We start from the raw sequence: 25100 nt of genomic DNA, 5'->3' as shown, positions 1-25100 counted from the left end.
CCTTTTCAGAAAGTTACTACTTGCGGGGATGAAGAGTCACATGATTGTTTGTATACGACCGAACAAGAAACAAAGGGCAGAATTGATTTGAAAGATACTCCTTTGGATAATCCGTAAGGAGAGCTGTTTTGTGACGGCTCCTGCTTTAAACTTTCGGATGGTACATCCACAGCCGCTTATGCAATCACTACATTGAGCACGGTTGTGGAAACTAAGAGAATTACGCATAATTATGCGCAGGCCGCAGAGATTGTAGCATTGACCCGAGCTTGTGAACTCTCTGAAGGGCTTGCAGTAAATATATATACTGATAGTCAGTATGCCTTTGGGGTGGTTCACAACCTTGGGAGACTTTGGTCAGAAAGATGGTTCCTAACCTCGCATGGCACCAAGATTCAACATGGCTCCCTAATAGTGCAACTACTCTCAGCGCTTGAGCTCCCTACTCAGTTAGAAGTTATGATATGTGCAGTACATCGAAAGATTGTGGATGATATTGGAAAAGGGAACGCTTTCGCTGATCAGATAGCTAGACAAACTGCCACAGATCTTTTCACGGAAATGTACGTTGCAAGGGAGACTGTAGATGCCTATATAATGGATGAGGGTGTTGGGTCTGTACGGGATATCCAAGCTGATGCCATGATGGAAGAGTCTAAGAGGTGGGCTGAAGGCTTGGGAAAACTTGATGATGATGGGTGTTGGGTGGACATGGTCGAAGGAAAATGGCTGTTACCTGACGCCTATGTCATGATGATGGTTGTAATGGCACACGGCCCTACACATGTTTGTGCCCAGCAGGTTACGAAAATGTTAGAAAAAGTTTGGGCAAATGACAAGATTTTGAAAATTGCCCAGCACTACGACCAGAACTGCATGATTTGCCTACAACACAATGTGGGCAAGGGGACATCTACTCCAAGGGGAAGTTTTGGCCCACCTTCTGTCCCCTTCGAGGTTATTCACTTTGATTTCATTGAAATATAACGATGTAACAATTTATAGTATGTCCTTGTGGTCATTTGTGCCTTTAGTAAATGGGTTGAGGCTTTCCATGTTAAAGATGCTACAGCCATGACCACTGCAAAAACCATGTTAAAGGAGTACTTCCCCCGGTTCAGTTTGCCGAGAGTTATCTGGTCGGACAATGGTCCACATTTTGTCGCCGCTGTAATCCTACAGATATGTACAGTGTTACGAATTGACAAACGGTTCCATTCGGCCAGACATCCTCAGAGCACCGGACTAGTAGAAAGACACAACAGTATCATCAAGAACAAGCTCGCTAAAACGTGTGCCGGCACCAAACTAAAATGGACGGATGCCTTACTGATCGTGTTACTAGCCATGCGTACAACCCCTCAAACTAAGACTGGGCTCTCTCCATTTGAGGTAGTAATGGGGAGACCTGCCAATATCTGGAATCTTCCAAAATGCTGAAATTTCAAGAATGTTGAAAATGTACTACTTTCAGATTATTGTAGCCAATTGACTAAAAACCTGTATTTGATTTACCACCAGGTACGAAAAGCTTTACCTGTGCGATTCGAGGGCCTGGGCCACGGCATACGACCTGGGAGCTGGGTGCTCGTCAAATCATTTGAGCGCACCTCCTGCCCCGCGCCTCGCTGGCGTGGGCCATTCCAGGTTCTGTTGGTCACCCAGACAGCGGTGCGGGTAGGTGGAAGAAAGAACTGGATCCACGCGTCACACATCAAGAAACTTCCTCGCCCTGTGCCACACGCTACAGAAGAAACGGAACCCCTCGCTGATACACCAACCAATGATCCCAAAGCACTAAGCAGCACTGAGAGTGTGTCGGAGAATATCTCTGAGCCCAGGAGGCTTGGGGAAGCTGCCATTTTGTCTCCACACTCTCCACAAATTTTGCACCCGGAAATGGCTGTTTCAAATTCAGCCTCCTCACTTGCCTCTGACACGTTGCTTCCAGCAGGAAGTGACTACATATTATTTACGGATCAATCAGTACCAGGAAAAGTACCATACAACTTGCGACCATGAAAATAGACTTATGGCACGGTTCGGCTGTGCATTCGGAGAAGGAAAAGAGTCATCAAGGGCTTGCTTTTGCCTAAATTTGAGAAAGGGGATTCTGTTGGCTAGGGTTGTGGAAGGACTAAGAAATCGCGCGACCGGGGGGTTGCCAGCAATGAACATTGGGGTTTCCATCTGAAGACTACAATGCCTGCTACCGCCGCCGCTCGTATTGGACTTGTAAATATGGGGTGACCAACCGGGACAATGGACAAAATGCCTGGGCCCCGAAAAAGTATTGCTGCAGTCTTGTAATGATTTTTGGGTTTTTTATAGTCACTGCCTTAGGATTATGGTACCTTGAGGAAACTCATTCTTTAGAACTTGTGTTGCCTACTGCAAGTGCACCCATTGTTCCTACTCCCTTTGAACATTTTCATACTTTGTCACCTAGAGATTCACAGCACAGACAAAGGTACGATAATAACACTCTACTACTTATCATGAATGCTACACATGCCATTTTTAATAAATCCAATTGCTGGGTCTGCTCACATTTACCACAACACGGGGATAAGGGGCTAGGTTGGTATATTCATCCCTTACCGTTGACCACTGCCAGCTATGCTTCTCTTACAGCACTGTTCTTTGGTCGATGGAATGATAGCATCTCAGGGAACTTTGATGGCACCAATTTGAATAGTTTTGAGAAACGTATTTTGACTCCCCTGGGATGCTCGCTTTTTGCAAATAGGAGTAAACCGAATGTTGCTTCTATTAGGCCTTCTGACAAACTGTAACATCCTTTCCAATCTTTGATTTCCTTTAAAATGGCTCTGATAGGCAATAAGGATGCTGTGCCCCCTTCTTACACTGTTATCCACAGCCCCGATTCAGTTTCTTTTTGCATACAGAGGAATGGAACTCAGTCAATGGGAAAATCTTTAGGTTGTGCCAACGTTGCAAATTTGACTGGAGAGAACAGACCTTTGTGTGTAGGCGAACCTATCTACTTTGTCTGCGGTAATGTAGCATTCCCATGGTTGCCCAGGGATTGGCAGGGAACCTGTTATTTAGGGATCCTGTTACCTGAGGTGTTTATAGCTAGTACAAAAGAAGTTTCGAAGGCTCGTCCACGGCGGGATGAGAATGGTGACACCCTGGCACAAGTATTGGGAGATATAGCAAAATCAGTTGTGCAATTTTGGGGGCAGATAGCTAATTCAGAAGATATCAGAAAACTAGCGAGAGTACTGGAGAGAACCATCAACCGGACCACAGACATACTCTATAATATGACATTAGAACAAAAGGCGATAAAATCGAATGGCATTAGATGTCATTCTAGCTGAGCGTGGTGGAGTATGCAAATTAGTGGGGTCCGCTTGCTGTGTTTTCGTACAAGATTCCTCCCCAACTCTCTTTAAGGCAATACAAAATCTGCACGTCCTTAGTTCTGAAGTGCATGTTCCCGAGGGAAACTGGGATCTAAGCGCTTGGTTCTGGGACTTCTTGCGGTCTTGGGGTTGCAAGGTGCTTTTGGTCTTATTGATTATTTTGGGAATACTGTTGTTTCTTTGTTGTTGTATTCAGTGTCTGCCAGGTATGTGTTCGATACTAGGGGGATGTTGCGCACAAGCGATAGGTTCAATAGGACATAAAGTATATGCCCCAGATAAGACTGCCAAAGAATACGTATTAAAGGATATTTTAGCAAAAGACCTAATGGCAATAGATGTTTCTGATAGTGATTCAGGGTGCATGGACAATGATGCATGGAGTTATTTGCAAGGAGATCCAAAATAGTTTTAGCACTTGGCATAGGCCAAAAGGAGGGTTTGTCGAAATAGAAAGTATATCGTGCCTCCTATTGTAATAAATATATTTAATATTGGCCTATGCCAAGCTGCTCGAAAGTCGCTTGCGAAAGAAATCTGTGTTGCAAGGTCCTGACCTTAAATCCATGTAGGCCGCCATTTTAGGTCGAACCGCCATTTTCGGATTTGTTGTGTAAAAGTCACCCTGTGAGCTAAAATGGTGGACGATGTCATTGCAAAATACAACATGGCCGTCTTGACCTCTGTACATAGCTAATGTGTAATCTGCCTGCAGGCCACTTGTTGAGGTCATGAACTGAGAACTTGTCCTTCACTGACCTATGTGTAGAAGGACTACTCGTGCAATGAAAACTAATCCACGAGCATATGTCGAGACAATGTATTCAAATACTGAACAAAGAACATCTGTTTAACTACATTGTATTAATGTTTAAGAAGGCCTGCATGGCAAACATTAAAATACCCAGCTATTGCATACGCTTGTTGATACATGTATTAAAGGCAAACCAGTTATATGCGGTTATTTGAGACTTGGCACGAACCCTAGATCGGTGATATATTAAAAGGAATATTAACCCGAAGTTGGGCTGGGCATCGCGCCAACAAAATGTATAAAAAGTGAATGCATTCTAATGTACAGCGTCTCTCACTGAACACACTGATCCACGCTGGAGTTCGTTGTGTTGTACTGAGGGCCAATAGCTATCTGATTTTGCTCTGTTTTTGTAATTGGATTCAGTATAGAATAAAGTACTCTGTATGTTCCTTTGTAACCTGTGTTCGGTGTATTTCCTTTTGGGGTACTCAGCCTCGATATTCTTTTTCAGTTTTCGCATTACAAGACTACAATTTTGTGGAGGAGTATGTTCCTGATCAAAGAAACACTGTGGCTGATTGTCTAGGTTGCTGGCACGAGATGGAGAGAATTGAATTTGAAGGGGGTGGGGCACAAGTAGCATGTGTGATACTGGCAGTGGATAAGAAGGAACAGTGGGAAGGGAGTGAAAAGGACCCAGAGTTGGGGTGAATTTTCAAGGGTTTGAAGGAAGGATGGACCGTGGTTGAAGATTGTGTGGAGGGTAAGAAATACATGCTACTTCACAACAAATTGGAAGAGTGTCCTTAGGGAGGGACCAGAAGGGACAGGTTGATAGTTCCAGTGGATGTGCAGAGTAGACTGGTTGCACTTGGATATGAGGGGCATTTGGGAAGGACTTTCACCAAGAAAAGACTAAGAGAGTCATACTGATGACCCCTATGGACTGCGATATGAAACCTATGGTCAGGGATTGTATGCAGTGCGCTGTAAGCGACAAGAGTCAGGTGTTGAGAGCTCATCCCATACATCTGGTTGTGGTACCAGATAATGGTTGGCATAAAATGGCCTTGGACATTATGGGACCATTTGAAGTTTTGGGTTAGGATGCCAGATATAATTTGGTGTTGGTGGACTATACTTCTAGGTAGATTGCAGTTTTGTCAGTACAGTTGGTAACCACCAGTAACGTTATAGGGCCTCATTACGAGGCCTCATTACGAGGTTGGAGGTAGCCAAGGCGCTATTAGCTATTAGCGCCATGGCTGCCTCCAAAATCGTTCCGACTCCGGTCTGGTGGATGGAGCAATTACCTGTCCATTCCGAGGTTGGCGGGACCGGTAATTCCCCATTCACCAGAGCCATTCCCCATTCCCATTTGAGCCCCCATAGGGCTCAATGGGAAGGTGGAAGGCGGCAATAACGGTACCGCAAATTGCGGTACCGTTATTGACCCCGGTATCCCTTTGTGGGTACCGTCCTTAATGCCTGGTAAAACCAGGCGTTAAGGAAGGACCCGCAAAGGGAACTCGTAGTAGGGCGGTAAGGGATTACCAGCACCAGTGCCCTTACCGGTGCCGGTAATCCCTTACTGCCCACCTCATAATGAGGCCCATAGAATTTTTGAAAATTATATTTGACTGGCAGGTTGTGCCAGGGAGCATTGTTATTGACAATGGAGTGCAATTTGTATTGCACAAAATGCTTGAATTCTTAAGGGAACTGGAGATTGAATATCATAGGACAGCTTTATATAACCCTTGTGTTCATGTTTTGGTTGAGCGCATCAACAGGTTTATCAAGGAAGTGATACAATTGGTGGTATTTTGGATTGGAGGATAGAGTTGGTAGATGCCTTGAGAGCACATAGATATATGCCCAACAGTATTACAGGATGTGCACCTTTCAAAACGTATAAGGGGAAGAAAGCCTGGAAGCAACTTGATGCCAGTGTGGTTAGGTGGTGTGCAATCTAAGCTGGATTTGTAAATTTTAAATTGTAATTGATTTATTTGTAAAGCACGTGTACACACGTGAAGTGCTTCAAAGTGCATCAAGGCGAGAAAGGAACAAGGGAAACACAGGAAAACTGTAGTCATTCTTACGCCTTGAAGTTTTCGAATGATCTAACAAAATGATCTAACAAAATGAGCTAGTATACTAGGCCAGTAGCATTTCTACTAGTGCAAGTGCTTGACACGAGGGAAGGAGCACAGGGAGGGGCAGAAGGGTAGAACAAACAATCATTAGGCTGTCATGCTAGGCCTAATGACTTGCCAGATCGTACAAGTGCATGACAAGAAGTGTGGAGAGATGGAGGTTGGGAGGGGGAGGGAGGACAAACAGAACAATAAATTACCATGTTAGGCCTGGCGACAATAATGTGCCTATGTAAAAGTGTTCCAGGCACAACAACGCTAGGGAGGGAAGACAGGGAGGACAGGACAAGCAATCTTGCTAGGCCTAGTGAATTCAAGGTTGTGCATGTGTGCAGCCAGGAAGTGTGAGGGAGGGGGAGGGGCATCAACTGTACCCAGTCCATCAGGGGCCTGGGTTAAGTGCAGAAGAGGTTGCCTCTCACCTGGAACGTATTCCGAGTGCAGAGTGTGAGGCAGAGTGCAGAGGCCCAGAGACAAGTGTACGGCTGGCGGGGAGCCTGTGTGGTTCTGGAGGTGCACCAGGTGACCAGTCAGCAAAACTGAGCAGAGTTGGGGAGGAAAGCAGGAGGAAGGAGAAAGGGGGTTAGCAGGGCAGAGGGAGAGCAAAAAAGGAAGAGAAAAGGAAGGTCTTGAGGAGTTTCCAGAACTTGAGGAGATCCGGCTCAAGACAGAGAGAGGCAGGGAGGCTGTTCCAGAGGGGGGCACCTGCAGAGGATTAAGTTCAACTCACAAATCTCTGTTTGGAGAAATGGCTCACCCGCAGAGAGTTGGATATGGCTGAGCGGAGGGTTTTAAAGGGGGAGTATTGTGGAGAGAGCATTGTAGGTAGTGTGGGCCCAAGACCCAGAAGGCCTTGTGGACTATGCAGAAGAACTTGATCTTGATCGTTGCAGCAACTGGGAGCCTGTGGAGATATTTCAGCTCTGGAGAGATGCAGTACCTATCCTGGAGGCCGAGGATAAGTCTTGCGGTTCTGTTCTGGGTAAGTTGAAGAGGTCGGAGAGTAGAGGTAGGAAGATTGAGAAAGAGACATTTGCAAGTAGTTCAGTCTAGAGATAACCAGGGCTCTGGAGATGATGAGCCTCTTGGGGAAAGTGGGAAAAGGTAGAATACCTCTGATGAGGTGCAGCTGGTAGTGGGACTATTTAAAGATGTCCAAGATGTGAGAAGAGAAGGAGAGAGTGGAGTCGAAGATAACCCCCAGATTTGTTGCCTCACTATGGATTGTGAGAAAGGCAAGGGGGAGACAAATAGTTTTGGCAGAAAAGCACAATAAGACGTATGGTAAGGAGTGCCAAGTCCAAACAGGACATGTAGTGTGAATAAAAAGTCCATGTTTTGTGAAGAGGGGCTTGCTGCCAGTGTTTTTGGCAACTTTGAAGGTGATAAGTGTGGGTCTGGTGTATGTCAAGCTGAGCAATGGTACTGTGTGGAGCAAGAGGAGGATTGCTGTCCAGGATTGTTCAAGTGCATCGTGGGTTGATGATGTGCCATGCACGAGGTTGAGGGTGAAATCCAATGTTCGAGCATACCGATCAGTAGAGAAGGTTGTGAAGGGAAAGGCAGGGGAACATGGTGATGAATTTGGCAAGGGAAAGCGCAGTGGGTGTGTGTGTGATGCTGGAAGCACATTGGAGGGACAGGGCCTCCATGTCCTTGTCCTGCACTCCCTTATCATGTGTGTTCTGTCTTGGACTCCCAGCAGTGCAGCTCTTCCTCTTTTAGGTTGTGGTGAACAGAGACCCTTGGGATACCCTTATGGCACCCATGGGTTGGGGTACAAACCTGTACCCCTAGTGTATGTTTTTGGGCACCTGTGTGTGGCCCACAGAGCAGGGTATGGGCTGGCGGCAGCTCCATGCTGAATTTGACAGGTGCTCTGAGTATCCTCCATTTTGGGATACCCAAGCCCTGCCATAGGAATCAGTGGATTCTTGATAGGAGACAAGATGGCCCCTGTGGCCTCTTGGTTTCTATTACCTGTTACCTTGTTTTACCAAATTCCTGGGAAGCCCTGACTCTGTCCCTTCACCTGACTGGCTGGTGGGTGGAGGAACCGTATATGGTATTGTGGGCAAGTACAGGCAAGACTGGCTGGAGTCTTTCCAGTAACTGTATGTTGCGGGTACACACTTAGGGTGCGACCTGGGTGAATGGAGTGTGTGAGCAATATGCATTCCATGTTATGGTTGTCTCGTATCTGAGTGTTTGACACAAAAATGAGACAGCCTTGCCCGAAACTGACATGAATGCAGTGTGGTGGGCTAAAAGGCTGGGTGCTTGCCCCAATCCACATTCCTTGTTATGGGTGTCTGGGTGGAAGTGAATGACCTGAATGCATTGTGAGCCTGATTGGTGGACTGACTGCATGAATGCCCTTCTCAGCAGTGTGAATGAGAGACAGACCAGTATATCTGGGGACCTCTCACTTACCAGAATTGTTCAGAAGCTGAAGTTGAAACTTGAAGCTGCTTATCCTTGAAGCCTAGTTGGAAGAAGAATTGCTGCTGCTTTCCTTCGACCCAATCTGAAAGCTGTTGAGTCTGTCGAGGACTGGTCCGAGAGAGAACCTGGCTAGGAGACCTCTCCCCGAGCTTGAAGTAAAGCACCTGGACATCGACACCATCGAATTCCATTGCTGTCGACCTGGGTTCAGAGGATTTCCATAGCCAGAGGAATCCAGTCAAGTCGTGTTGCCCAGAAGCAGGGACAGCTTGACAGCGTGCTGCTCGATGACCAGAGCCACAAGGCTCCACCTTTTGCCTAAGAACATTTAAACCAAGGACTCCCTTGCCATCACCGTCGACTGCTTTTTCCTGCCTGAGAAAGTCAAAGTCATCAACGAACCAAAAAGAATCTGCAGTGGGTTTCCCGCCACCCGAAATCCACAAAGACGCCAATGAACGTAAGTCCAGCGGTGGTTGAGGCCCGATCATTGACCCCGACAACCGCCGCTGACCCTTGATGCCCTCTGCTGGTCCTACGTTCTTCATCGATCTGCTTTGCGGCAACACGGTCTTGTCATCGAGGTGCACCGCACACCTCATCTTCACAGGATGTCCAGGACCGATTGTCGACAAGCACCACGAAGGTCGAAGCTACTGACTCGATGACAGTGTTTACATTTTCTTCAAGAAACTTGACACCCTGTGGCTCCTGCTTTAAAGGGAGCTCATCCATGAAGGATCTGTCAACGAGTTGTCGAAGAAGCTCTGCTAAACTCAGGTACATTGGGGTAGTAGCACATTTTAGCAGGAAACAAGACTTAACATAGATGGACTGGGATTTATTTACAGGTTTCCTAGGTGGGGATGCTCACACAGAACTGCTTCATGGTAGTGGGAAAAAGTATTCTGCCATTGTTTAGCCTAATTTGTCATCCTTCCTATGTCTGATGCTAATATACCTTACTGTTTGATTAGTGGAGTCAAGAGTGAACAGTGGTACCACATAGATATTGTACATATTTACCATATTAGAATTGCCAGAGTACAAAGTGGGTTATTGATTGTATATATTGAACCTTATTTATATAAAGAACGGTATTATCAGCTAACATAGTGTATGTACATTCCTTTGTGGGGGCTTGGGGACTACACTGTACTTAAGAACCAGCCCACATGACCTCCTTAGAGCTTAAGCCTTAATTGCTTGTCCTTTGCTACCGCATAGCGAATCTTGGCTGGGGTGCTCTGTGCTTCTACTCTGCCATATAGAGGACACGAGTACAGATAACTCCCTCCAGTCTTTACGGTGTGACAGATGAAAGGTCAGTTGATGTTGTGGAGAGGGAAGTGTGTGGTGGGGAGGTAGTGGTGCGAGATGTAGGAAACAGAACACTAAGTGATATGGAAGTGTCTGATGTAATCACCAGAAGAGGTTGTAGTTTGGGGGTGGATTGAATGAGGTGATCGAGCAGAGTCAACATGTTACTCAAGAAATGTAGTGATTACGTTTGTGGTCAAAAGCACCATAAGGGAGGTTGTTGTCCTTTGTTATGTTTCTTGTGTTATGTTTTTCCTGTGGTGGCAAATCTGTAGTAGGGAGGGGGGGTGCTATAGTGTGGTAGGTGGGAGGCTATTTGAGTTAGAGTTATAGCATGGTGCTAATATTTGGGTGTCTGCAAAGGTTCGATTGAATCCTACGTTGTGTTCAGAAATGACATCAACGGTCATTCCTCCCGAAGATAACCGCTGGGTGCCACGGATTTACCCTTTTTCCCTGACATCATGTACACTTACTTCATTTACAAGGTAGCTACTACATTGTTCTTTTTGTGAATAAAACAGTTAAAGTTTCCTACTAACACAGTTTGGTCTCCCTACTATTAGTACATGGTCACAGTTTAATGCTGTATTTTGAAACATTCTCAATTGTTTCACTTATTCTCTTACATTCTCAATTGTATAGTGAAACATTAACAATTGGTTCGCACATTATCAATGCTGTCCCTTACTACAGATTGCAACATGTATGCATTGTAATTCAGTCTGGAGATCAGGTAAGTCAGAGGGAAAGTTTCTATTTGCAGGTGGCTTAATTCCACACACAGGTTACAGAAAGGTGTGTAAGTGGGAAGGAACAGATACACTGGACATCTTAATCCCAAGATGGAAAGCTGTAACTGCCATAATTGTCCAACACAGAACACCAGGTCAGAAAACTGGTACTTAACTTCTAGAGATCACACACGTCACCCATGCAACATTCCAACCGGCAAAGACTGACATAGAGAACAGGATATAAAATAACCGCATTCCACACAACTAAAAATCAAGCAAGGAAATAAACCAATGTGAAGGTGGCACACAAGGGGCTCATACACAGGAGAATGTGACACAGTAGTAAGACAGAGGAGATTCATCACTTCCCTAACTAAGAAAGAAGGGTGGTGGTGCACAACATTACAAGGTGCACACCGAGGGGAGCACACGAAAGTGAAGATTCACACACAGGTTTCAATGTTTTGCAAGAGGGAAAACAATGTGATATGGTGGGTTACTTTCGCAGAAGGAACAGGTGTGAAAAATGAATGTGAGATAATAGAAGAAGATGGACGTTTAACGTATAATATGAAACGTAAGCATAGTGAGTACAACTCAGCAGCGGAATGTGGGTGCAATTTCATCATTAAATATCACAGGCAGAGATGCAGTTAAATTGCAGAACAGTTATCTCGAAAAAAAAAGTGCAACAGCGAACTACAAGTAAAATGTTCACATGTTATTGTATTAACAATAGGGGTAGGCATGACAATCCTAACGAAAAATGTGCATATGTGATTGAGAAGAAAAACTGCACATTTGTAAACATGAAAACACAAAGTTGGGGCGTTGGACGGCCTTGCATTGGTGAGAACTGATCTGAGCAGGATAGATGGAAAATGCTTAGCAATGGAAGCAGGTGGGGACCAGAATCCCAGGTGAAAAAGAAATGCCTTATAGTGGAACATTCCATGTATAGATGGAGAATGCCTGGTGTGAGGAAAACCGATGGTAACCTCAATCCCTCTAAGGGGAGGGATAGATAAGGGCATGCCAATGCTGCAGGACTTGTTGTGACCAGCTCGTAGTGGGGTAGTCAAAGACGCTTAAAAGATAGGGCACTGGAGGAGACCAAACCCCCAAGTTGGCTTCAGGATGCTCAGGGTGTAACAATACAGCTGAACGGGGGTCATCACTCCAAGAACCATATGAAAAAGCTGTGTTGGTTGTGTGAAGCCATTTCTCTGGATGACTTGGTTTTTAATGTTTGAAGGCACGTGTGCAAGTGTGCATGCTCGAAGGTATATTAAAAAATGAACACATGAATGCAAATATGTGAGTGCATGCGCAGTGTGCAAGAAATGGGCATGCCTGCATAAATGCCTGTCCTTAAGGTATGTGCAGAGAGAGAAGGGGGCTGCGGTGTGAGTGTGAGCAGTGTGTGTTAATAAAGGAAGTGAATGGGAAGCAACTGTGCAAGAAGCGTGGTCTGTGTGTGCGTGTGCGTGTGCGTGTGTGTGTGCGTGTATGTGTGTGTGTATGTGTCTACCATGTCACCAAAAACCTCAACGGAAACCCTGATCTGCACCTCTGGTTGAATGGCAGTATTAAGACGACACAAGGGCCAAGTGTGCAAGACAGCAGTAAGCAATTGAAACACATTTCAGATAATTCCATAAAATTAAGTAAAGGTATCGCACACGTATATACAACAAACTTCTAAGGCCTTGTAAAGAACATATGCATTAAGAAAGAGGCAAGCGTGTCTTTAAAGTGAGCATCATAGTCTCACTGTGCTCTTCGAGTCTTTGTTACAGCAAATACATGATGCTTCTGCCATGGGGACAAGTAGAAAAATGAACTGCCAGGATGCAAGTGCATGCATCAAATAACATAGCATAAGACGGAAAACAGTGATCCACTGTTCAAAACGGCATTTATCACAACACAGGCTGAAAGAGCATACATGAAAAGTGCTGTAATAAAAAAATGCTCCATGATGAGAATCGTAGCATTATCTAGAGGTGACTTCCATGCATATAAGGATGAGCTGGCACGTGGCTACGTTTAGAGTGCCGAAGTCACTCACCTCGGTGGACAAGAGAGCGATGGTAAGTACAGGGCAGTTAATACAAAGTGCAGTGTTCTAAGATGCTGAATACATCCAGGAACACGTTGCTTTGGTGCAGATATTGGCATGGGCTGCATTGACATCACGTGGGCTGTGGCATTAGGTGGCCAGTGCATTGACATCACAAGGCTACAGTGATGGTCATGTCATTCTAGAAGGGGTGTAAGCACTATTCCCTACAGAGAACGATTGCTGGTTGTGGGCGAAGGCACACAAGATGTATTCAAGGGCTGAAAATAAGCACAAGGTGTGCAAGGGTAGCATGGCCTGAAATCCTTCAAGTTAGAGGAACAGAAGTATCCAGCATTAAAGTGCACCACTGTCATTACCACCCTAGGGGCCATCGAGGACAGGGAGAGCAACTAACCCTGTGGGAGAAGGTCTGCCCACATTAGACAGGAAGCGACCACCTGGGCTCACCTTGTAGTCCTATGGACGCTGAGAAGGTCAGGAACAGGTCAGACAAAGATAGCCAATTTACCAGGTCACACACTTTTTTGGGTGGCCGATCTATCGTGAGATTTCCCACAAGGCTTCAAAAGGCTGACACGCCCAGCATTTCATTCCAGACATTCAAGAAAGCCTACCTGGAAAGACCCCGCTGCCCGTGGGGAGCCCACAGCCCCGCCCAGACAACCCTTAAGGAGAAAAATATTGAGAAGGGAGTTAAACAAGGAAGAAGAAGAAAGACAGAAGAAAGAACAACGGACATCAGGACTAACCTTAGCTTAGTGTTGTCCTCTCTCGTCATGAGCACCGCATTCAGTAGGACTTACATCTCCAGCAGCTCTGTTGGTATCATGGATCTACAGGACAACGATAGAGAAGAGAAGGAACACAGGAACACAATTAGTGTCCCAAAGGCCCACCCGTTTGGGCCTCTTGCTCAGGAACTCACCTAGAAACCCCAAGTTGGCATGTAGTCTGGCGCTCCTCCGCTGTGCTCCACCGATCAACACCTTCCAAAGGAAAGACCAGAGATATTAGTGCCTAAGGACATGTGAAATTCGGAAACATTGTATATATAGACCTTGTCAAAACATTTGGGACACAACAGTATTGCGCTTGCGGTCTGGGTGCATCGTAACCCCCCACCATCTAGTGCACCTACCCACAGGAGTTAATTAACTTGGTAGTCTTCCTACCCACTTGGACTTTGGGCTGGTGATGGTCAAGACCTGGAAGCACCAGTCCCCGGATCGCAGAAGCTTGGGAGAGAGAGCAGTCACCATCCCAACAAAACAGGTGCATGACACACTAAGGGAGATGGGCGGGTTGAGACGAGGCAAGGAGAAGGTACAGAGGCAACAACTGTGCCCTTTTGTATTGTATTGTATTGTATTGTATTCCTCATTCATGTAGTGCCACTTCCCCATTTGAATGGCCTCAAAGTGCTTTGTAGTTGGAATGCCTTCGGGAACTGAAGTCCATATATGGGATATTGTAAGAATTAACTTTATGATGCGTGTGTGCATTCTGCCAGATTAGGGCTTAGGAGGGCTGGCTAGGCTCCAGTAAACAGCCCAGAGGTCAGGCGGGTGGGAGGGTGCTGTTGTTGGTTTAGGAAAGAGTGCTACTGCGGGAGACCCGATGTGTGCCCAGCCAGACTGAAATGTTTTGTAGGTTGTCACTGTATACTAATGTCAGAGGTGTTGAGGCATGTCTGGTGTTTCAGTGTGGATGGCTGTGCAAGCCGCTAGACCAGATGTGCATAGCCACAGCTGCATTACATAGTGCATGGCTGGTTGGCCGTGACTGTGGCATGTGTCCACAGAGGTGGTGCAAGTTATACATATCATAAACTCGGATGGAGATGTTGCTTTCCTTGGTCAAATGTGGTTGGCTGGTCTCACCATCTGAGGACTCCCTAGATTAAGAATTTGAACAGTGGAAGAGGGCCAGGACGGATGTGGGAGTGATGTATGATCATCTGGGAATGAGGGTTGGGGAGGCGAGTTTATTACGGTGTGCTGCTGCGAATGCTGCCTACATGCACGGTGGATTGGGAGGGATAGGTGTGTTATAGGGTTTGGACCAGTGCTTATGTGCGTGGATCAATCACACAGTGTGAGATGATTGAAGAGGGAGGGAAGCTGTCCCAGATCTGAGTGTCCTGGAGGGGTGGTAGCGAGTGAGTTTGTCTTGGAGGAATTCTGGGCCAATGTTGAGGATGGAGCAGTGAGTGCTACAAATGGCTTTAAAGGTAGTTTGTTGGCCAATAGGGAGCCAGTGGAGGGCACATAGTGTTGGGCTTGTGTTCTGTGGGAGGGAGGTCAATGAGCAGGTGTGCCTCAGCGTATGGGAATATTTGCAGTTTCATTAGCGGGAACACTGGTGCACCTAGATAAAGGCAGTTTGCATAGTGTAAGTGGGAGAGGATGATGAAGATGATGGCAGAGAATCAGTGAGGGTATGTAAGGTATGGGAAGGTACCTGAAGATGCGTATGTGGAAGAAACAGGTTCTGGATACAGAAGTGATGTTTTGGAAGAGGGATAGATCCGTATCCAGTGTGCATCCAAGGTTTTTCACCAAGATGGAGTTTACCAGTGGGGGGGCCTAGAGAGTGAAGCCAGGGGATAGGTTGGGGAAGGAGCACAGCTTTCCCACAGCCTAGGATTTCAGTTTTCCCAAGGTTCAGAATGAGGTGATTGGTCGTCATCCAGTGGTCAATATCCGATAGACATGCTGACAGATCTGGGTGGGTGGAGCCCGGTAATTTTGAGATTGTAAGGATGATCTGGGTAATGTCTGCGTGGTTGTAGCAGGTGAGATTGTTCGAACGGATGATTGCAGGGAGAGGGTTCAAATAGGAATTGAAGAGGAGGGGAGATAGGGATGCTCGCTGTAGGACCCCTTTCAGTACTGGGTCGAATGCAGAGGTAAATGGGTGGAGGAGCATGATTTGCTAGAGATGAAGGAGGAGATCCAGTTGAGGGCAGTGTCTTTGATTCCTAAAGAGTGTAGCCTGTCTAGGAGAATGGAGTGGTCAATGATACTGAAGGCTCTAGAGAGGTCAAGGTGAATGAGTACAGTGCATCCTTTAGCATCCACTGTTCTTTTAAGGTCATCCCAAATAGACACTAGGGAGGACTCCGTTCCTTAGAGCGGTCTAAGGCCACATAAGATAGGCTCAAGGGGGTTGGTGGCTTCAGTGAAGTGGCCAAGTTGCTTGTATGCTGTGCGGTCCATGAGTTTTTCCATGATGCCACTGTTGGAGATGGGCCAATAGTTCTGGGGAACAAGTGGGTCGGCGTAGGTTTTTTGAGTAGGGGTTTGATGTAGGAGGTTTATAAGACATCCAGGCAGATTCCTGATGTTAGGGAGTGGTTAATGATTGAGCGTGCAATACTGCCTTCACATGTTGAGGTTAGGAAGTTTTGAGGATGGCGGGTGGGAAAGAGTCCTCAGGTGATCCTGATGGGCGGCTTTGTGCTAGGAGTGAGAGGAACACCTGGTGTGAGATTGGAGAGAAAGAGGTGAAGGTTTTCATTGGGAGGGAGTTTGGATGTGGAATGGGAGGTGGGTGAGGAGCGGGGGGCAGTGTTTCGAATTTAGCATGTCCATCTCCACTGCCATGCCCTCCACTGGCTACCCCTTCCCTTAGCCCATCGCCGCCACTTCCCCTCCACTGCCTTTTCTTCAACAATCCTTACATTGACCCAGGCAAGCCCATACCATCCAGCACTCTTCAACAAATCCCACCAAACCTTGTGCATTCACATCAACATCATTCTATAAAAACTAATTTAACATCTTGGACCTTTTCTCGTCTAAAAACCCAGACATCCTCTTCATCACAGAGACCTGGTTTACTGACAACTGTTAACCCATTGCACACAAGGCAATGCCACTCTGCTACAACCTGACTGTGCAGAATAGATCACGAAGGGGTGAGGGACTAGCAATCTGACCCAAACACACATTTTCTCTGCTTATCAGGGACACCTCAGCCAGCACCACTGATTATGAGCAGTGAGTGCTACACTTGGCTTTGAAGGTAGTTTGTTGGCCAATAGGGAGCCAGTGGAGGGCACATAGTGTTGGGCTGATGTGTTCTGTGGGAGGGAGGTCAATGAGCAGGTGTGCCTCAGTGTATGGGATCATTTGCAGTTTCATTAGCTGGAACACTGGTGCACCTAGATAAAAGCAGTTTGCATAGTGTAAGTGGGAGAGGATGATGAAGATGATGGCAGAGAATCAGTGAGGGTATGTAAGGTATGGGAAGGTACCTGAAGATGCGTATGTGGAAGAAACAGGTTTTGGATACAGAAGTGATGTTTTGGAAGAGGGATAGATCCGTATCCAGTGTGCAGCCAAGGTTTTTCACCAAGATGGAGTTTACCAGTGGAGGGCTTAGAGAGTGCTCCATCCTCAACATTGGCCCAGAATTCCTCCAAGACAAACTCACTCGCTACCACCCCTCCAGGACACTCAGATCTGGGAGAGAGTGAAGCCAGGGGATAGTTTGAGGAAGGAGCACAGCTTTCTCACAGCCTAGGATTTCAGTTTTCCCAGGGTTCAGAATGAGGTGATTGGTCGTCATCCAGTGGTCAATATCCGATAGGCATGATGACAGATCTGGGTGGGTGGAGCCCGGTAATTTTGAGATTTTAAGGATGATCTGGGTATTGTCTGCGTGGTTGTAGCAGCTCAGATTGTTTGAACGGATGATTGCAGGGAGAGGGTTCAAATAGGAATTGAAGAGGAGGGGAGATAGGGATGCTCGCTGTAGGTCCCCTTTCAGTACTGGGTCGAACGCAGAGGTGAATGGGTGGAGGAGCATGATTTGCTAGAGATGAAGGAGGAGTTCCAGTTCAGGGCAGTGTCTTTGATTCCTAAAGAGTGTAGCCTGTCTAGGAGAATGGAGTGGTCAATGATATTGAAGGCTCTAGAGAGGTGAATGAGTACAGCGCATCCTTTAGCATCCACTGTTCTTTTAAGGTCATCCCAAATAGACACTAGGGAGGACTCCGTTCCTTAGAGCGGTCTAAGGCCAGATAGGATAGGCTCAAGGGGGTTGGTGGCTTCAGTGAAGTGACCGAGTTGCTTGTATGTCTATCCTGTGCATAGGAAGGTCTCTTGATTGAGAGATTACATTTATATAGACGGTTTAACTGAGGTAGCGATGGAGCATGGGTTTGGGGGTGGTCTGATTCCAAGACCGGGACACAACAGTAAATGCAGAAACACCTAGAATTGAGATACCTGAACAGAGGGCGAAACACCCAAAATGGTGGCACAACAGCAAATGCAGAAACACATAGATATGAGATACCTGGATAGAGAGAGAAATGCCTAAAATGAGGGCACATCAGTCAATGCAGAAACAGCTAGATTTGAGATACCTGGATAGAGGGAGAAATGTCTAAAATGGGGACAGAACAGTCATTGCAGAAACAGCTAGATTTGAGACACTTGGATAGAGGGAGGAACACCTAAAAGGGGGACGCAACCGTCAATTCAGAAACACCAAGATTTGAGATACCTGGATAAAGGGGCAAATGTCTAAAATGGGGCTACAACAGTTAATCCAGAAACACCTAGAATTGAGAGTGAGAGACACCTACAATGGAGCACAATAGTAAAAGCAGAAAATACCTAGATATGAAATAATTCGATATAGGGAGAAACGACTAACGTTAGGACACAACTGTAACGCTCACCTGATTCCCACGGAGGCGCTGGTCTTGGCAGGGTGGTAACTGTATCTTGAAAAGTGAAGTGCAGGACTCGATTGGCTTCCGGGGCTGGGCCTCTTCGCACTGTGTGTCTAACTCGAAGAGTAAGATGTCTGCAGGTGAAAGAATATGGGGTTAATGACCTGGGATTGTCGGGTGTCTCTCTCTCTCCCCCTCTCACTTTTCCGTGGAGCCCCAAGGTCAACGTGCTCACCTTAGATAGGTGAATGCTGGACTCTCCATCTGCGTCTGGTGCAGGGTGCCGTTACCAGTTCCTTCACTGGGTTGAAACGTAGGCCTCTTGACTTCAGAGGATTGCTAACCGTCGTTAACTGCACGAATGGTGAGTTTCCGGGCCCCTTTAATGTCCTTACAGTCTTTAGGTGCGTGGGCACGTTAGTATGGAATAGGGCTCTGTATAATGTTCTTTTCAAATGGTGCCTTTTGTCTTGCAGGGCTCTTGAGGCGGAAGATGGTGATTTGAAGAGAGCCGGAGTTCGAGCCAGCGCATAGGAATGAAGCGCTTGGAGTGCGTAAGTAAGTGCCTGTTGCCTGCTTTCGAAATGCACTCCAACTGTCTCTTTTCTTTTGCAGGTATGAGTTCGGATGCTGAAGAGACTCTGGAAAACGCCGGAGTATTTGCAGGCGCCTAATTGTGGAGGGCACGATGGCGCGTGAGTAAATAGCCTGCCTAATGTCTCTCCTTTTCTCTTTCAGGTGCAGGAATGCAGCGTTGAAGAAAACCGGAATTCGAGGGGTGCCGGTAAGTAAATTCCCCACAGGAATAATTATGCTTTTGTCTTCACAGGCTTTTATAATGGCGGAGGAGCAGCGCGAAGAGTTGGTAACTGCCGATGGATCAGGTGAGGAAAGTGCTGCGAGTGAAGGTTGCTGTGCTAACCTGTTGTTTCTTTGTCTTTGCAGGTGCTTCTGAAGGCTGGATACAAGAAAGGTAAGCTTTTGTTCTCACAGGTTCAGGATCGGAAGAAAGAAGACTGGAACCGACACGTTGAGCGTTCTGCTGCAGATGTTGCATCAATCGGGTGTGGTTTAAATAGCCTTGGAGTGATGAGGCATCTTCCTCCACTGCCTCGCCCAGGAAAGAAAAGAGTTCCTGTTCTAGAAGAGTTCCAGTGTTGTATCCAGGGAGTGGATCCTGCCCCACCCAGGTAAGAAACTAGTCCCGGCTCGTAGAGGATTCCCATATGGCTGGTAAGTAAGCAGCATGGTCTGCTGCAGGTAAGTCCACCCAAGCATCTTTATACATGTTATGAGCCCGGCGCTTCCAGTGCCGGGACCAGTGATTTTGATGAGCCTGGTGCCACCGGCGCCAGGACAAGGTCCAAAAGGTCCCAATGGGGACCGGCTGGTGCCTAGGATGAAGGTTAGAGGCCTGCTTCCAAGGACGTTGGGCTGGTCCTAGCCCCTTGGAAGCAGTGATCATGACAACAACAGTCAATGCAGCAACACCTAGATTTCTTACACCTGGATAGAAGGAGAAATGCCTAAAATGGACCAGTAAAAGCAGAAATACCTAGCCACATTATTCTCTGTGGGGCAGTGTTTGTTGTCAGCTGTCAACTGGATTGGGCCATTTCTCTTAGGCAGGATGTCTAGAGCGTGTTGGGGACAAGCCTCCTCCAAATAAAAAACATCTAACTGCGGAGTCCCTCACGGAGCGTGACTGTCTCCTGCACTCCTTAATGTTTACCTGCGCCCTTTGTGTAACATTTTGGATGGAGTGGGAGCCAGATTCACAAATTATGTTGACGATACTCAGCTATTGATTGAGTTAAGCGGGGTTTATGCAGAGGATGTAAGGAATATTCAGAACATTTACCAACTGGCCAAAAAGTGTATGACAGCCAAATGGCTTTGCCTGAATAGTGCAAAGACTGAGATCTTGATTTTTGCCACCCCCCCAAACAAGAAAGAAGTTGGACCCATTTTACTCAATTGTAGTCATTGATGATCACTGCATCAAAACATTAAGTAAACACCCTGGGCGTGATAGTAAACCGCTCACTAGGTACTAAAGCTCGGGTGGAGAAAAGTTATTAAAATATCACAATACCACCACATACTGCTTCTTTTGGTGAAAAGTTATGTTACAAGGAAGAACTGCAAAACCTTAGTAAGGGCTATAATTATGCCCCAAATAGAATAGTGCAATGCACTCCTAGGTGGGGAAATTAAGAATAGTATAAATAAACTTCAAACTCTGCAAAATGACGTGGGTCGAATTATGACAAATATACCTAAAATAAACCACATAACCCCTGCGAGGAGGGAACCCCATTGGTTAGCCGTTGCATCTAGGATCACCTTTAAGATTATTTCTCTGACACATAAATGTCTGCACAAATCCACACCTGTGTATCTTAAAGGAAGTCTCACCCTTCCACCACAGGGAGTACAACGATATCCAATGATACTCTGCAGCTTATATGCCCAGAGGTTAAAAGAACTAGAGGAAGAGGACGTTCCTTCCTGGTGCTGTCAACACATGCCTGGAATGGATTATCAGCTGAACTGCACAGAGAGAAGTCTTTTTACATTTCATTAATGGCTAAAGACTGTACTATTCAACTAGGACCTCCGTGTACTCATGGTGATCCCTGCTGGCTAATTTGCCTGTCTTTGTTGTAAGTCTCCTTTATTTGTGCACTGATGCATGCGGGCTGCCGCGTGCTACAAGCATACAATAAAAAATAAAAAGAATAATGAGATACCTGGATAGAGGGAGACACGCCTAAAATGGGGGTACAACAGTTAATGCAGAAACACCTAGAATCAGGTTAGAGGGAGAGATGTCTAAAATGGAGCACAACAGTAAAAGCAGAAATACCAAGATATGAGATACCTTGATAGAGGGAGAAACACCTAAAATCAGGGTGAAACATCAAAGCAGAAACACCTTGATTTGAGATACCTCGATATAGAGGGAGAGATGCCTAAAATGGGGGTACATCAGTTAATGAACTGGTACTTAAATGTTGGCGTGCAACAGGGATAGGACTTCTACTTATTTGCTGGTACACCTTGGTGTGCTGTGTTATGTAGGTGAGAGGAGTGATAGGGCTTTCTGGAATGCAGTAATTGCTGTACTCCCCACCCAGATCACACTTACCTTGCCCATCGTTGCTGGTTGATGGCTGGCTGGCTTCCCAGGCGAACACGGACAAACACGGACTGATAATGCTTCTTCAGGAGCTGTCCTTTGCCTTGGGGCTGTTAGCCGATGGAGCTGCATGGGCAGTGGACTGCGCTGGGAGGAGTCTGACCCAATTACAGACCTTGGTGGGCAGGAGGGTGGTATAACAGGAAGCGGGTGGGATCATGGTACTGGGAGATTGTGCGGTGAGCACAGAATACACAACAAAAGCCTACTTTACAGTGGCCTCAGAGATCCAGAAACCTCACCTCAGGCACAACAGTCACACAGTACAAATGTGCCTTGCAGCAGGTGCACAATTGAGTGTATCCACGCTGCTAGCAAAGCCCAGGGGCTCCTGGCCAATCACAGACTCAGTGGGCGAGAAAAAGGGATAACAGGAAGTGGGTGTGGGTGGGATCAGGGGACTGGGAGATTGCGTAGTGAGCACAGAAAGTACAAGAAAAATTTCCAATCTACTTCTCAATGGCCTTGCAGGCCCAGCAACCTCACCTCAGGCACAACAGACACACAGTACAAAAGGATCCCCAGGATCCAGCCCTGCTGAGTAAGGGGAACAGCACACACGTTCAAGAGGGCATCCCAACAAGAGGTGACTGGGAGGTAACTGTGCCATTCCTCCCCCACCAAACCACCCCTTGTTGGTTGGGTTAGTAGGAAACCCAAACAGAGGGTTTGGTGCAGGTGTTCTGGCAAAGCACCAAGTTGAGGAGTCTGTGTGTCCCTGGGAGCTGTAGAAACAGGTTGGACATTATAACAGTGCATGACTGGAGGGGAGCTGAAGGAAAAACCTAGCCACCTAGCGCCTGCCAGTGTACGTGAAGAAAAGTGCTAAATGCAAGATGAGAGACGATATTGATGGGGGAAGGGATGTGCCTGTGGAAAAGTAATGCAGTTAGATGAAATGGTGCTATGTGGCACCTGGAACAATCCCCCCTTTCAAGTGAGACATTTTGAAATGTGTGGGCACCAATGCAGGAGTAAAATAACGATTAAGGTTTGTATCTCGAGTTGGATGGTGGCAGCGGGGGGCTAGTTTGAACTCACCACGTGTAAGGTCCAGCTTGAGAGAGCAAGTTGGCCCTGCCAGTAGTGATCCATTTGACAATTATCATTTGGGGAGAGCAACCTACTGATAGCAGGCAGATGGCTGCCTGATGTACCACTGAACGTTTGACCAATGAACAGGTAGACATCTGAAAGTTTATGGAGGTTGAATCTTACAGAACCCCGCAGAAAGGCCAGAGGTTGTGTTACATTGAGCTGTTGTCTGCGTCTGAGTCTCTACTTACTTGATCCATGCTGGAGGGGATTGAGGTGCCAGTGGTGGGCTGATAGATGCTCCCCACTTGGTATACTACTAAGTTGTATGGCAATAGTGCTAGGGTGAGGTTACTGTTATGTGGGAAGTGAACATCTGAAGGCATCCTCCTCACCTATCGTATCTTCCCTTTCTCCTCACTGCAGATGCAGGTGCATGGATTCATTGACAGCCCATTGCGACTTTTAAGTCTGATAGTCAGTCATGACGCAGCAGATGTAGGTTGTTCAGGTAGGAGGCTTAATTTCAAATACATATTGCAAAGGATCAGTAGGTGGGACGTTATAAAGAGATAGGTAGAAAGAAACAGACACTGCATGTGGATGGTAGGCTGTAACTGCCACATCTTCCAAACACAAAACACAAAGAAATAGTATTAGGTATTAGTAGGAGAAAAATCGAAACAGGTTGTCATTGCAGTAAACAAAAACCACAACATCATAGTTTTAAGAAGCACAACACAATATTACTTTATTGCATCTTGGGGATCTATGGCAAAACTCAAAACATTTTTACAACAGGCATATGTCAGTGTCCTTAAAGACAGGATTTTCAGGCTGCACAATTCTTCCACCCAGGTGGCCACATACTATAATTACAAACATACCAGGGGTTACAAAAAATAATTAGGACAGATATTTCCATATTTTGCTTGAGATTCTGTTTAGGTATTTATCCCTGAATGCCATTCAGCACGCATGGCCAGCTCTGAACTATGACCCATGTGTGCAGCTTGTAAGGAGGCCATTCTACATTGTATCTTCCTTTGCACTTCTTAGAAAGATTTGAGAGCACTTTGCATGAATGCAGTTTGGAAACTTATTGATTTGTTGATTAGCTGATGCATTCACTTCAAGTAAATCTTTGGACTGCAATTTTGTTGTACATGCTCTTTCTAAATATATTTATCGAACCTGACGAAAAAGGCCAAAGCAATTCACCGGAAGCATCCTGATGTGAATGCACTTTAACTGTGTTGAAGCTGATGACCTTCAATACTAGAATTTATCTAGACTCACTCTTAGTGGAAATGAATACACAATCCATGTTTTCATGATGATTTGTACATATGAGCTATTTTTGAATGTACACTTTTTATCAATATATTAATTGTTGATGTTATTACTTTGATGAAGTCAAATCGAAACAAAGTTATTATTGGTATTACAAAAAAGAAGATTAAAAATCATAAACAGAGTATTCTTCTTTGGAAGTCGAACCTTTAATGTACACTAAAAGGCAGTAGAAGTTTTACTTGTAAAGAGGGCACCATCTGCAAGCACAAGTATGCTAATTTTCCTGCCTCCGAGACAGGCACATCCTTGTCAAGATTCTCTAATAAAGTTGACAGCTTATTAATATATAAATAAAATAAAACTGGGGCAAGAACACAACGCTATCTCACTCATCTATTTATCGGTAAAGACTCAGTCAGCTCACCCATGGCTTCTGCCTGAATGACGTGAAGACTGAATTGCTCATTGTTGGTTAGCCGAATAACTTACAAAAACTGAGCCCCAACTATTCCAAAATCATCATTGATGGCAACACCATCCCTGTCGCCAAAAATGTAAAAACATTTGGCTTTTATCTCGATGCCAATATCAACCTCACTAAACAAGTCAATTCGACCGCCTCAGCCACCGCCTATACAGGAAAATGAATTAGAGCCTGCAGACCATTTCTATCTACTGACAGCTGCATTACGTTAGCTAGAGCTCTCATACAATCTAAGTTAGACTACTGCAATAGCCTTTACCCAGGGGCCAACCAAGCTATTATCAGCAAACTCCAAGTCCTTCAAAACAATATGCTACGAGCAGCATTAAACAACCCAAGGCGAGAACATATCTCTGCCACCATAATAACATGCAAATGGCTATCCATTCAAAAAGAAATCGATCTAAAAACTCTCTGCCTCACTTATAAAGCCATCAACTACCTAGCCCCCCCTTACCTCACTAACAAATTCACTATGAAGCCTTCCATCAGAACTACTAG

Source organism: Ambystoma mexicanum, chromosome 7p (assembly GCF_040938575.1).
Source record: "Ambystoma mexicanum isolate Mex_15411 chromosome 7p, UKY_AmexF1_1, whole genome shotgun sequence".
NCBI classification, from domain to species: Eukaryota; Metazoa; Chordata; class Amphibia; order Caudata; family Ambystomatidae; genus Ambystoma; species Ambystoma mexicanum.
The sequence above is the reverse complement of the archived record's forward strand: the minus strand, read 5'-3'. Positions refer to the sequence as shown.